General features: G+C 41.0%; 1 protein-coding gene across 17 annotated transcripts in view; it reads left to right on the plus strand.

Annotated features, from left to right (window-relative positions):
• Positions 1-13,279, plus strand: part of rbm39a (RNA binding motif protein 39a) — a 58,484-nt gene that overhangs the window by 41,360 nt on the left and 3,845 nt on the right. The window lies entirely within an intron of this gene.

Below are 13,279 nucleotides of genomic sequence, written 5' to 3' on the forward strand. Positions count from 1 at the left end.
GAAGGTGAACCTTCGCCCCAGTCTGAGGTCCTGAGTGCTCTGTAGCAGGTTTTCATCAAGGATCTGTCTGTACTTTGCTCCATTCATCTTTCCCTTGATCCTGACTAGTCCCCCAGTCCCTGCTGCTGAAAAACGTCCCTACAGCATGATGCTGCCACCACCATACTTCACCGTAGGGATGGTGCCAGGTTTCCTCCAGACGTGACACTTGGCATTCAGGGAAAAGAGTTCAATATTATTTATCATGGTCTGAGAGTCTTTAGGTGCCTTTTGGCAAACTCCAGGAGGGTTTTTTACTGATGAGTGGCTTCCGTCTGGCCACTCTACCATAAATGCCTGATTGATAGAGTGCTGCAGAGATGGTTGTTCTTTTGGAATATTCTCCCATCTCCACAGAGGAAGTTTAGAGCGCTGCCAGAGTGACCGTCAGGTTCTTGGTCACGTACCTGACAAAGGCCCTTCTCCCCTGATTGCTCAGCTTTGCCGGGTGGCCAGCTCGAGGAAGAGTCTTGGTGGTGCTGTCTCTGAGCTCTATGGACAATTCCTTTGACCTCATCGTTTGGTTTTTGCTCTGACATTTACTGTCAGCTGTGGGACATTATATGTGACCAACTGGCTCAAATCGGTGTTATGTAGAGCTACAAAATGGAATATCATACACTGCATTTTTGAGGAACAATGGGAAAGTAATTCTGCTTTGAAAGATGATAAACTCGTATAATCACTTTTGAGAAAATGGCCTTTGAATGTTTTGGTACCTACTGGAGAGCTCTCCTTTGTCTACACCCATTCAGCATTGTTTACACCCTCTTAAGCCAGCCCCACCCATCTCTATAAGGATTCACATGTGAGCTCATGTGCTAAACAGTGAGTAGTATAGTAAAGATTAGGACTAAAAGTGGTAAAAGTAGTAGCCTACAATAAGGACAAATTCCAGGTAAACAAAGTGTCCAGATAAAAATATTTTATAGATATCAGATGATGCTTACCCAGACACACTTGTCTAAATTTGATGGGTCATGTGAAAGAAATGCTTTAACCTACAGCCACATTTTGCCAAGTGGATGGGTCTCTACATAAGGTGTAAACGGTACAGCCAAATGGGTACTTGCATAGTAGCAAAATCAGAAATAGATGGTGTCAATATAAAAATAATAATATACCATATGTACAAGAACAATATCAGTGATAGATGAGGTAGTTATATACTTACAATCAGGGGTAAAGTGGCTGAGCAGCAGGATAAAGAAAAAATAGTAGCAGCAACGTATGAAATCCAATATTATTGGTCATATGCACGTGTTTAGCAGATGTTATTGCGGGTGAAGCGAAATACTTGTGTTTCTAGCTCAGACAGTGCAGTAATATCTAACAATTTTATAACATATACCCAATAAACACAAATTGAAGTAAAGGAATGAAATTAAGAGTATATAAATATATGGATGAGCAATATCCGAGCGGCACAGACTAAGATGCAGTAGAATAGAATACAGTAGACATAAGAGATGAGTAAAGCAGTATGTAAACATTATTAAAGTGACTAGTGTTTCATTTATTAAAGTGGCCAGTGTATTCAAGTCTATAGGCAGCATATAGGCGGGAGACTAATGTGATAGTGATGGCAAATGTGCTAGTAATGGCCTAGTGGTGTGTGTGTTAGGAGAGAGTCATTTGAATAGAGGCACTGCAGATAGTGCTGATGACGGGTCCCTCCGAACCACACATGATCAAGGGAATCTATTTTTGGAGATCCTGTTTCTGTCCTGCCCATGACTTTGGTGCAGGGCATTTGATGTCCAGATCCTCTTCGTTGCAAAACTCCCTGATCTTCTCAAAAACATAACTATGTCTAGCTGTGTCCAGTCCAGGTGGTGCTTGTACAGGCAGATCATCTATGGAAGGATGATCTTGCGCAGCAGCTGAAACCTGGTCCGACTGAGTCGGAACACTCCTTGGTGACAAAAACACCAGGCTCCAGAGCATCGACGCTGTAAAACAGGAAATAACCAAAACATTTAAGACATTACATCCTTGCGTAACATCAATTCACCTCCTAAATTTAAATAACCTCATACAATGCAATGAAAATTATATTCAGCTGAAGTGCTGGTACTGCTTGAACTGTGGCAGCGGCCTGAAGTACGGAGTCAGGTGTTGTTGCCAGCAATCTCAGGCAGTGTTCACTGGTCTTTCTGAAGTGCTGCTTGATGAGCACCAGTCAGGGGGCAAACTTGATGTGACCTGTGATCAGGAAGTGATGGTCCAGACTGATGGAGCTTGTGTGTGGTCCGCCAGGCCCAATACCAGAGCACAAACCTGTTCTTGTTTTGGCTACTACAGTTGCGAGGAGTTAAAAAGTAGATGGGACCTAGCGGCAGAAGGATAGTGCACTTGCAAACAACAAAATTACATTAAGTTAATGAAAAGAAAATGTAATGTAAAACGTAATATTTTTTTATGCATCATTATCATGTTAGTTTCACAGACCAGCAGCACTGCATACAGAAACATCTTGTAAACTGGAAGTTAAAATGATAACACGCAGCCCGACTACACATACCTCTGGAAAATACAGAAATAATGTGAGATCAATAAAAGTAGTGCCAATCATGTTGGAGGTCAATTAAATAATCAAAATGTGTTGTTTATGCTTTACATACCAAGTGTTGTCATCGATTCCTTGTAGAGACGCCACACTGCTGCTTTTGTCACGTGGGATGGCAGCAGCTTTCCACCAAAGTGTTTGTGTCCTGGGAGGAGAGTCAGGCGTGTTCTACTAATGCTGAAAGATAAATTCCAGATACAAATATTTTGGCATTATTATACAATAGATAGCCGTAATCACCGTCAGACACACCTGGCTAACTTGGTGGGTCATCATCTGGCGAAGTGGAGTCTTTTGTTTAGACATGCTAGCTAAACAATGAACCATAATCCTAATCCATAGAGTACTAGCAAGACAAACCAATTGTCATAGCTAGCTAAAGTTAACCAAATTGGTTCAATTTTTTGGCGATGTTTACTGACACAGACCATATTCAAACGATGTTGAGCGTTCGTAAATTAAGCGGTTATTCTACGCTCAGGTACACAGACGAGAGTGCTCTAAATCAGTTGTTGCAGTGACTGTCTATTGAAATGCATACTTGCATACTGGAGTCTTTTGTTTGGCCCTAATGTGTCTGTTACATCTTCTTTTTACCATCACCCACTGTCCTGGCACTACGTCATGTCCCCCCTCGGGTGTTATTCCCCAAGCCTCTTTTACTTGTATGCAATAGTTAATAGTTAAGCATTGTGTCACTCATAAAGTGAACGTCTGCTTTTCTCAAATCTAACGTGCCTGGTAGTGACATGGGTCGACCTGTGACGACCCCAAACAGACTCAACCCTGTGGTTTTGTTATGTGTTGCCCGTATACTAAATAATACAATGCATCCGGCCATGCAATCCCTCCTTGATGCATCTTTGAAAGTCTCTCTTTCAAAACTTAATTTTTGCGTTCTACCTGCCCTCTCGATCGAGGATGGTACGGGCAGTGTAGTTGCCAGTCTATGTTCAGAAGACAAGCTACGTCCTGACACACTTTTCCTGTGAAATGAGTGCCTTGGTCAGAATCTAATAGTTCTGGAAATCCCCATCTGGGAATGATTTCTCAGTCAGAATTTTAGCTGTGTGTGCAGTTCCTTTTTTTGTAGTGTTGGCTTCAACCCATCATGAGAAACGATCAACAACAACCAGCACATCTTCATGTCCTTTACATTTGGGCAGTGTTATTTTGTTAAGCTGTAGATGTCTGAAAGGTCCTGGTGGGGCAGGCGCTCGTCGTGTCTGTACTTTCCCTCGGCCCTTGGTGTTGTTTTCCATACAAATGTTGCAATTCGCCACAACATCCTCAGCCTCTTTCAGCACACCAGGATTCCACCATTTGCCCACAAAACGGTGGACTATCTTGTCCACACCAATGTGTGCCAAAGAGTAGATCTGTGTCACCAAGTAGGGTAAGAGTGCATTTGGCGCTACACATCTCAGGTTGTATTTCCACACACCTTCTTGATTGAGTTTGCACCCTGCAGCCATCCATTCCCACACTTTATCATTTGGTGCACTGCTTTGGATGTTTCTAATGTGTTGCAATGTATCCAAGGTGTATTTCCTAATCAGGTTATGTGACAGCCAAATCATTACCTTTACTCTCGTCTGTAAATATTTTTCCATGTGCTTTCATTTTCAAAATTGCAACTTGTCCAGGTAACTGGAGAGCATTCAGTAGAGCCATCACCTCTGGTCCATTCTTCACAGGAACTCCCAGCGATGTCATGAATCCTCAGTTTTTCCATATTTTCCCTAAATCCTGGGTAACGCTCAAAGCATACCTTGAGTCTGTGTAGATATTAGCTGTTTTTCCTTCAGCCGGTTTGCATGCGTCTGTCAAAGCCACCAATTCTGCCACCTGTGTTGATGTTCCTGCAGGTAACGTGTCTGTCACTATCACATTGTTCACTGTAGTAACTGCCCAGCCTGCCTTCCTCACACCCCTCTACACAATGCTTGAACCATCTTTGTAGAACATAAACTCAGAGTTTTCCAACGGATGACTTTTAGTAAACACATCGGAAAGCTGTTTCATATGTCTTCCCCCCCACTCCTGTTGCTCTCATCTTCTTGCCCGTGTACTGAGGACATATATATTTTGCATAAGATATGGGCAATACAGTGACTTCAGTGCCCGTATCTACTAAACAATCTACTGCAAAGTTGTTAACCATCATGTTCACATATATTCCATCCGATTTCATATGTACACCAGCTGAGATGGGATGTAAGAGGGGGTGTGTTAGTTTACCTCCACGACATCCAGCAAACTCCCCTGCTGACTGCTAAGCCGGAGAGAGCTTCATAAATTTGCACATCAGCATTGTGTCGTTGGGGCTGTTGTCCTGTGTCCATTTTCCCTTAGACAGACCATGCTTCTCCTCGCCATTTCTCATAAATATTTTATTTTCCAACATTCTCGATGCCAGAAATCCAGCAATAATGACATACACCAGGTTTTTCTTCTGCTGAACGAATAATGTTGACCTGACATGATGACTCCTTGCTGTCCCCAGTCCACCTGACTGTGCTGCTGCTCCAGTTTCAACTATTCTGCCTTATTATTATTCGACCATGCTGGTCATTTATGAACATTTGAACATCTTGACCATGTTTTGTTATAATCTCCACCCGGCACAGCCAGAAGAGGACTGGCCACCCCACATAGCCTGGTTCCTCTCTAGGTTTCTTCCTAGGTTTTGGCCTTTCTAGGGAGTTTTTCCTAGCCACCGTGCTTCTTCACCTGCATTGCTTGCTGTTTGGGGTTTTAGGCTGGGTTTCTGTACAGCACTTTGAGATATCAGCTGATGTACGAAGGGCTATATAAAATAAATTTGATTGATTGATTGATTGAATGTTGTTGGTTTCACTTAGAACCTGCACAACTCTGATGACAGCAGGTTTATTGTGTTGATTGATGTCTCTGTCCAGTTGTGACAGCCTGTCGATGATGTTGGCGTAGTTTTGTTTCTCCCAATCAGTAGTTGTGGAAAAAAAAGTTTTTCGCAAATCATTGTGTATGGATTGCACCATCTGATGTGTGATTGCCCATTTTTGGAGGAATTGAGTGCATCTTCATCTTCCATGTCAGGTAACCCTCTGTGTCTAACCACCTTTGCTTTGAACCTTTCTTCAAATTCAGCAAATGGTTGTTTCAGTTTTTGGACACATCTCTCCCCAATTGGTGGTTGCATTGGTCAGACCCTTAACTTATTGGTGACGGGGCAGTATTTTCACGTCCGGATGAAATACACGCCGAAATTCAACTGCCTGCTACTCATCTCCAGAAGATAAGATATGTTAGTAGTATATTTGGATAGAAAACACTGAGTTTATATTGGGAATCCAGATTTCTAAGGGACCTTCTTGCAGTTCCTATTGCTTCCACTGGATGTCAACAGTTTTTAGAAATTGGTTGAGGTATTTCCTTTGTGTAATGAAGAAGTACGGCCATCTTGGACGAGGATAACTTGAAGTGTACTGAAAGCTAGCTACAGTTTGTTTTCCTCCTGTATTGAACACAGATCATCCCGTCTTCAATTCTATCAATTATTTACGTTAAAAAATAACAAAAGTTGTATTACAAAAGTAGTTTCAAATGTTTTGGCAAAGTTTACAGGTAACTTTTGAGATATTTTGTAGTCGACGGAATTAATCGAACAAAATGACCATTTGTGATGTTTATATTGGAGTGGCAACTAAAGAAGCTCATCAAAGGTAAGGTATGAATTATATTTTTATTTCTGCGCTTTGTGTCGCGCCTGCAGGGTTGAAATATGCTTCTCTCTCTTTGTTTACTATGGTGCTATCCTCAGATAATAGCATTGTTTGCTTTTGCCGAAAATACTTTTTGAAATCTGACATGTTGGCTGGATTCGCAACAAGTGTAGCTTGTGTCCCACATATCCCAGAGAGGTTAAGGAAATAATGTATGGCTCTCCATCCATCGGCCAGATCTTGCTTTCCACCACCCACAGCTCTATAAAACTTTACGCCATGTTCACGGTTGTTCAAAACAAAGGCTAATAACTGTAACCCATCATAAGGATGTAAATTGTAGAGTTTCTTATCACTTCAAATGGTCCCACGTCTTCATACCCACTTCTCGTGGATGCTTCAAAGTCTTTGACCATTCATCCAACTGTTTTGGAGATGCTGATTTATGTGTGATTACTGTCACTGGAGGTCTGTCTTCACTTCCTTTAACAGCCTGTGTTCTGGTTGGCCTAAGACATCGTTCCTCAACGCTGTCAGAATCTGTTGACTCAAAGCCAGGCAGTGCTGACCAGATGCCTGAAACCCGATCTGCCTTGCACAATTCAATGTGAGGGTAGATGGAGGGAACAGAGAACCCACAGGTTGGGGTCAAATCTAGCCTTCAATATCGCTTGTTTCATAGTCTGCTAATCATCATGATCTACTTTTACATAATGATGTTCAGTGGCAAAGGTAATAATGCTCTCAAGAGAGCGGCCTTATGTGAGCTTAGGGAAGAGATAGTTGCTTTTCTCTGCGATTGCCGCCACAAGAAAGCCAACACATACATAATCTAGCATCAGGAGGATTTCTAAGGGATGTGAAAGATTCAGCAGACTGCTGACATTACACTTCTGGCTAAAATATTACTGTAGCTCTGCTGGAGTCACTTTTATTAATATCTTTGATACCTTCTTGAAATAGAAGATCCTCTCAAGGAATGACGGAGTCCATCCAAATCATCTTGGCTCCTGGTCTCTGTCCACGCATTTCAAGGCTGTGTTGATACAATGACTGGTAAATGATCCAAGACCAACTCAGTTAATCCCTACCATTGTGACAATGAGTCGTCATAATGCTGCATCAAATGTACATGATCTTAGGGGCATTGGCAAACACAATGTAAGTCGTTTAATTTATGTACCCCTAATTGCACCTAATACATCTGTTTATCCTACAGCTATTGTAAGCAGTAATCATGAGCCTATAAACAGAGTTACATTGTTAGCACTGAGGCGGTGTGCAATAGTAAGAAGACCACTTAGTGCAGGGTGAGCTGCATAATCACTCCAATGTAAATAACATGAGTAAGTCTACCTCTGATAAGCTTCCCAGTAAAGCATTAAAAACAATCAAGCAACCCAGAAAAGTGCTAAAGTGCTAAGAAACAAGGTCCATGAAGTCAATAACTTGCTTGTAACAGGTGACATTCATATTCGGACTATCTCTTAAACTCACTTAGGTAATACATTTGATGATACAGTGGTAGCAATACATGGTTATAACATCTACCGAAAAGACAGTAATGCCGACGGAGGCGGTGTTGCGGTCTATATTCAGAACCACATTCCTGTAAAGCTTAGAGATTATCTAATGTTAAATACAGTTGAAGTAATATGGCTACAGGTTCATTTGCCTTACCTAAAGCCCATTCTGGTGGGAAGCTACTATAGACCACGAAGTGCTAACAGTCAGTATCTGGATAATGTGTGTGAAATGCTTGATAATGTATGTGATATCAACAGAAGTATATTTTCTGGATGATTTAAATATTGACTGGCTAACATCAAGCTGCCCACTCAGGAAAAAACTTCAAAGTGTAACCATTGCCTGCAACCTGGCAATGGAATCAGGTTGTCAATTCAACCTACCAGGGTAGTTACAAACAGCACAGGAATTCAATCATCAACTTATATTGATCACATTTTTACTAACGCTGCAGGTATTTGCTTTAAAGCAGTATCCAAATCCATAGGATGTAGTGATCACAATATAATAGCCATATCTAGGAAAACCAAAGTTCCATAGAGAATAAGAGGTCATACAAGAGGTTTTGTAGTGATTCATACACTGCTCAAAAAAATAAAGGGAACACTAAAATAACACATCCTAGATCTGAATGAATGAAATATTCTTATTAAATACTTTTTTCTTTACATAGTTGAATGTGCTGACAACAAAATCACACACAAATTATCAATGGAAATCAAATGTATCAACCCATGGAGGTCTGGATTTGGAGTCACACTCAAAATTAAAGTGGAAAACCACACTACAGGAACTGAGAAGTGGTCTGTGGTCACCACCTGCTGAACCACTCCTTTATTGGGGGTGTCTTGCTAATTGCCTATAATTTCAACCTGTTGTCTATTTGCACAACAGCATGTGAAATTTATTGTCAATCAGTGTTGCTTCCTAAGTGGACAGTTTGATTTCATAGAAGTGTGATTGACTTGGAGTTACATTGTGTTGTTTAAGTGTTCCCTTTATTTTTTTGAGCAGTGTATGTTGATGATGTAAAGAATATTTGCTGGTCTGTGGTGTGTAATGAAGAGCAACCAGACACTGCACTTGACACATTTATGAAACTACTTATTCCAGTTACTAATAAGCACCCACCCATTAAGAAAATTACTGTAAAAACTGTTAAATCCTCCTGGATTAATAAGGACTTGAAAAATGGTATGGTTGAGAGGGATGAGGCAAAATTTATGGCAATTAAGTTTGGCAGCCCAACTGATTGGAAAACATACTGCAAATTAAGAAATCATGTGACTAAACTAAAAAAAAGAAAGTACACTATGAAACAAAGATAAATTATATAAAGAATGATAGTAAAAGCTTTGGGGCATCTTGAATGAAATTTTGAGGGAAAAAGCCAACTCGGCTGCTTCATTCATTGAATCAGATGGCTCATTCATCACAAATCCCACTGATATTGCAAACTACTTGAATGACTTTTTCATTGGCAAGATAAGCAAACTTAGGGATGACATGCCAGCAACAAACGCTGACACTACACATCCAAGTATATCTGACCAAATTATGAAAGACATGAATTGTACTTTTGAATTCCGTAAAGTCAGTGTGGACGAGGTGAAAAAATTATTGTTGTCTATCAACAATGACAAGCCACCAGGGTCTGACAATCTGGATGGAAAATTACTGAGGATGCTGGTAGACGATTTTGCCACTCCTATTTGCCACATCTTCAATTAACCTGTAGTGACACCCCATCCCGTGAACGGGACCGTTGTCATCATCTGACACTAATTAGCATAACGCAACGGACGTAAATCTTCCTAGAAAATCTTCCTATTCATGAAAATCACAAGTGAAATATATTGGAACACAGCTTAGCCTTTTGTTAATCACCCTGCCATCTCAGATTTTTAAAATATGCTTTACAGCCAACGCTAGACAAGCATTTTTGTAAGTTTATCATAGCCTAGCATAGCATTATGCCTTGCTAGCAGCAGGCAACCTTGAAATCAGAAAAGCAATCGAATAAAATTGTTTACCTTTGATGAACTTCGGATGTTTTCACTCACGAGACTCCCAGGTAGACAGCCAAAGTTCATTTTTTCCCAAAATATTATTTTTGTAGGCGAAACAGCTCCGTTTGTTCTTCACGTTTGGCTGAGAAATCGCCCGGAAATTGCGGTCACCACAACGGCGAAAAATATTCCAAATTAACTCCATAATATCGACAGAAACATGGCAAACGTAGGTACATTCTTGGCCATCTGAAAATACAATGATGCTGTCTTTGCTAAAGTTTGTACTTGCCGAACTGACTCTGCTCAAATACTAGAGAATAGTGGGCCTGGAAACACACACGATTGGTAGGCATTGATGTCGATAGATCCCTTTCATTTCTGAAAAATAAGCAATATTTTAGTTCAAATGTATTTTCTTTTTAGAGCTTTGTCGTCAAATAATGATCATGGCTATTCCTAGCCTTTTTACTTTGGGAGACCTGTACACATTCAGCCCAATGTAGTGTGAAGTAGCTAGCTAGCTAATCAGATGCATCAGAAATGTAACAGAAGGTCAATGATACATATAGTTAGGGCTGTTACCATGACTGTATTACAGCCACACCAGCGGTCACGAGTCAAGACTGCAGTCAAATTCCACGTGACCGTTTGCTTCCTGCAACACTAACTCAAAAAAGTTCTGGGACACTGTAAAGTCCATGGAGAATAAGAACACCTCCTCCCAGCTGCCACTGCACTGAAGATAGGAAACACTGTCACCACTGATAAATCCACTATAATTGAGAATTGCAATAAGCATTTTTCTACGGCTGGCCATGCTTTCCACCTGGCTACCCCTACCCCGGTCAACAGCACTGCACCCCCCACAGCAACTCGCCCAAGCCTTCCCCATTTCTCCTTCTCCCAAATCCAGTCAGATGATGTTCTGAAAGAGCTGCAAAATCTGGACCCCTACAAATCAGCCGGGCTAGACAATCTGGACCCTTTCTTTCTAAAATGATCTGCCGAAATTGTTGCCACCCCTATTACTAGCCTGTTCAACCTCTCTTTCGTGTCATTCCCAGCATTTCCATAGCAATTGACATTTCACATGATCATGAAAGAGACCTTGCATTACTCTAGAGACGGCTTCACTACAGTGTCAAATCAAATTTACTTATAAAGCCCTTCTTACATCAGCTGATATCTCAAAGTGCTGTACAGAAACCCAGCCTAAAACCCCAAACAGCAAGCAATGCAGAGGTAGAAGCACAGTGGCTATGAAAACTCCCTGAAAGGCCAAAACCTAGGAAGATACCTAGAGAGGAACCAGGCTATGAAAGGTGGCCAGTCCTCTTCTGGCTGTGACGGGTGGAGTACAAATGTATTCCCTACAATATGTTATTATTCCCCAATGTCCCTATTCTGATATCTTCCCCTTGCTTGTTGTAAATATATATAAGCTTGTAGACAAATACATAAAAAAGATAGGCAAACAATAAACACATTCAATTATAAAACAGTTCTCGACAATAGAGAGAAGAGAAAAGAGAGAGTGAGAGAAGAGAGCGAGATCAGGTGTGTGTATGTATAAGTCTGTATGTGTAAGCAAGCATGTAACTGAGTATGTGTGTGTTCATATCCACTTAATAATGTTCCCATACTTTCTTTTTTTCGTAACCTGAAGTCCCTGTAGAATTTAGTACAGCCATGGTGTTATGGAGCTGTCTCGGAATAGCTGTCCATCTATAAAGAGTTTGTCCACAATGAGAAAGGCATGCTTAGCCTTCTCCCTTTGTTGCCTTTGTACCGGATACAGTCTCTCATGATGTTCGATTATCTCCCTTGGAAATTGGTCATTGAGACAAAAATTTGGTCCCTTTAAGCTGCCTTCCCCTGCTTTTGATCAGCTCCTTTTGTTGGTAGTGTTCAAATTTTGCGATGATCGGTCGTGGACCCTTGGTCTTGTTGCTCCGAGCTCCAAGTCTGTGTACTCGGTGGAAAGCCACCTTGTTTCAAGTCTCTATAGGAAGTTTCAAGGCGGATTGCATTAATTCTCTGATCCCGCCCCTCTGGATTATTGGATGCGTCCTCAGGAATTCCAGAAAAAAAAATATTTTCAAGCATGCTACGACTTTGTATGTCTAGCGACTCCTTCATTAACCCATTTTTCCTTGAGTAGACAATCCATGTTGGAATCGTGGATTTTTACCGTGGCTGTGAGTGCCTTGTTTTCTCCTTGGAGCGTGAGAATTTCACTCTGGCTGAACTCCAAACTCCCCCTCAGCCCTGCTACCTCCTCATACAACTTTTCCAGTGTTGCATGGATTCCAGCCAGAGCACTAGCCTCTACTTCAACGGGAAGTAAATCATCCTTGTCTGTAGATAAATCTGTTTTTCTTTTTTTTGCCGGGTTAAAGTTATTTTGTGAGGTAGTCGGATCTTTCCATGGTGAGAGTATGTTGTTCTTCCATAGCGTAAAGCTGTTGGTTCTCGTCGATTTTCCTCAGGATCTCCTTAGTATCCAGATTGGTTCTTTACTGCAACCAGTTGTTTTACGAAAGATAACAATGAGTCTTTCCCACGACGACAACAGGTGCCTGTAGTACAGCCAGCTATCACTTGCGGTATTCACGCAAAAAAATGGAACACAAACTTGCAGTCCCAGCCGTAAAGGCTAACCGCGTCGTGAAAACCTTAGCAACAAAATGTTATTTCTGATTAAAATCGATTTAATGAAACAATTTTAGTATAAACAACAAACCGAGTGTAGACAGTACAATGTTCTGTTGCGCACTCTGATGACATATCTGATGACGTATATCCGTCTCTCAAAATACCCAGATCATTTACAGGTGATGCTCAAAGACGATCTGGGCTTTATAATACTCTAATGTACTTGTCCTCTTGCTTAGTTGTGCACCGGGGCCTCCCACTCCTCTTTCTATTCTGGTTAGAGCCCGTTTGCGCTGTTCTGTGAAGGGAGTAGTACACAGCATTGTACGAGATCTTCAGTTTCTTGGCAGTTTCTCGCATGGAATAGACTTCCTTTCTCAGAACAAGAATAGATTGACGAGTTTCAGAAGAAAGTTATTTGTTTCTGGCCATTTTGAGCCTGTAATCGAACCAACAATTGCTGATGCTCCAGATACTCAACTAGTCTAAAGAAGGTCAGTTTTATTGCTTCTTTAATTAGCACAACAATTTTCAGCTGTGCTATCATAATTGCAAAAGGGTTTTCTAATGATCAATTAGCCTTTTATAATGATAAACGTGGATTAGCTAACACAACTTGCCATTGGAACACAGGAGTGATGGTTGCTGATAATGGGCCTCTACGCCTATGTAGATATTCAATACAAAAATCTGCAATTTCCAGCTACAATAGTTATTTACAACATTAACAAAGTCTACACTGTATTTCTGATCAATGTTATTTTAATGGG

Source organism: Oncorhynchus mykiss, chromosome 7, assembly GCF_057628025.1.
Source record: "Oncorhynchus mykiss isolate SJ-2025 chromosome 7, ASM5762802v1, whole genome shotgun sequence".
Taxonomy (NCBI): Eukaryota; Metazoa; Chordata; class Actinopteri; order Salmoniformes; family Salmonidae; genus Oncorhynchus; species Oncorhynchus mykiss.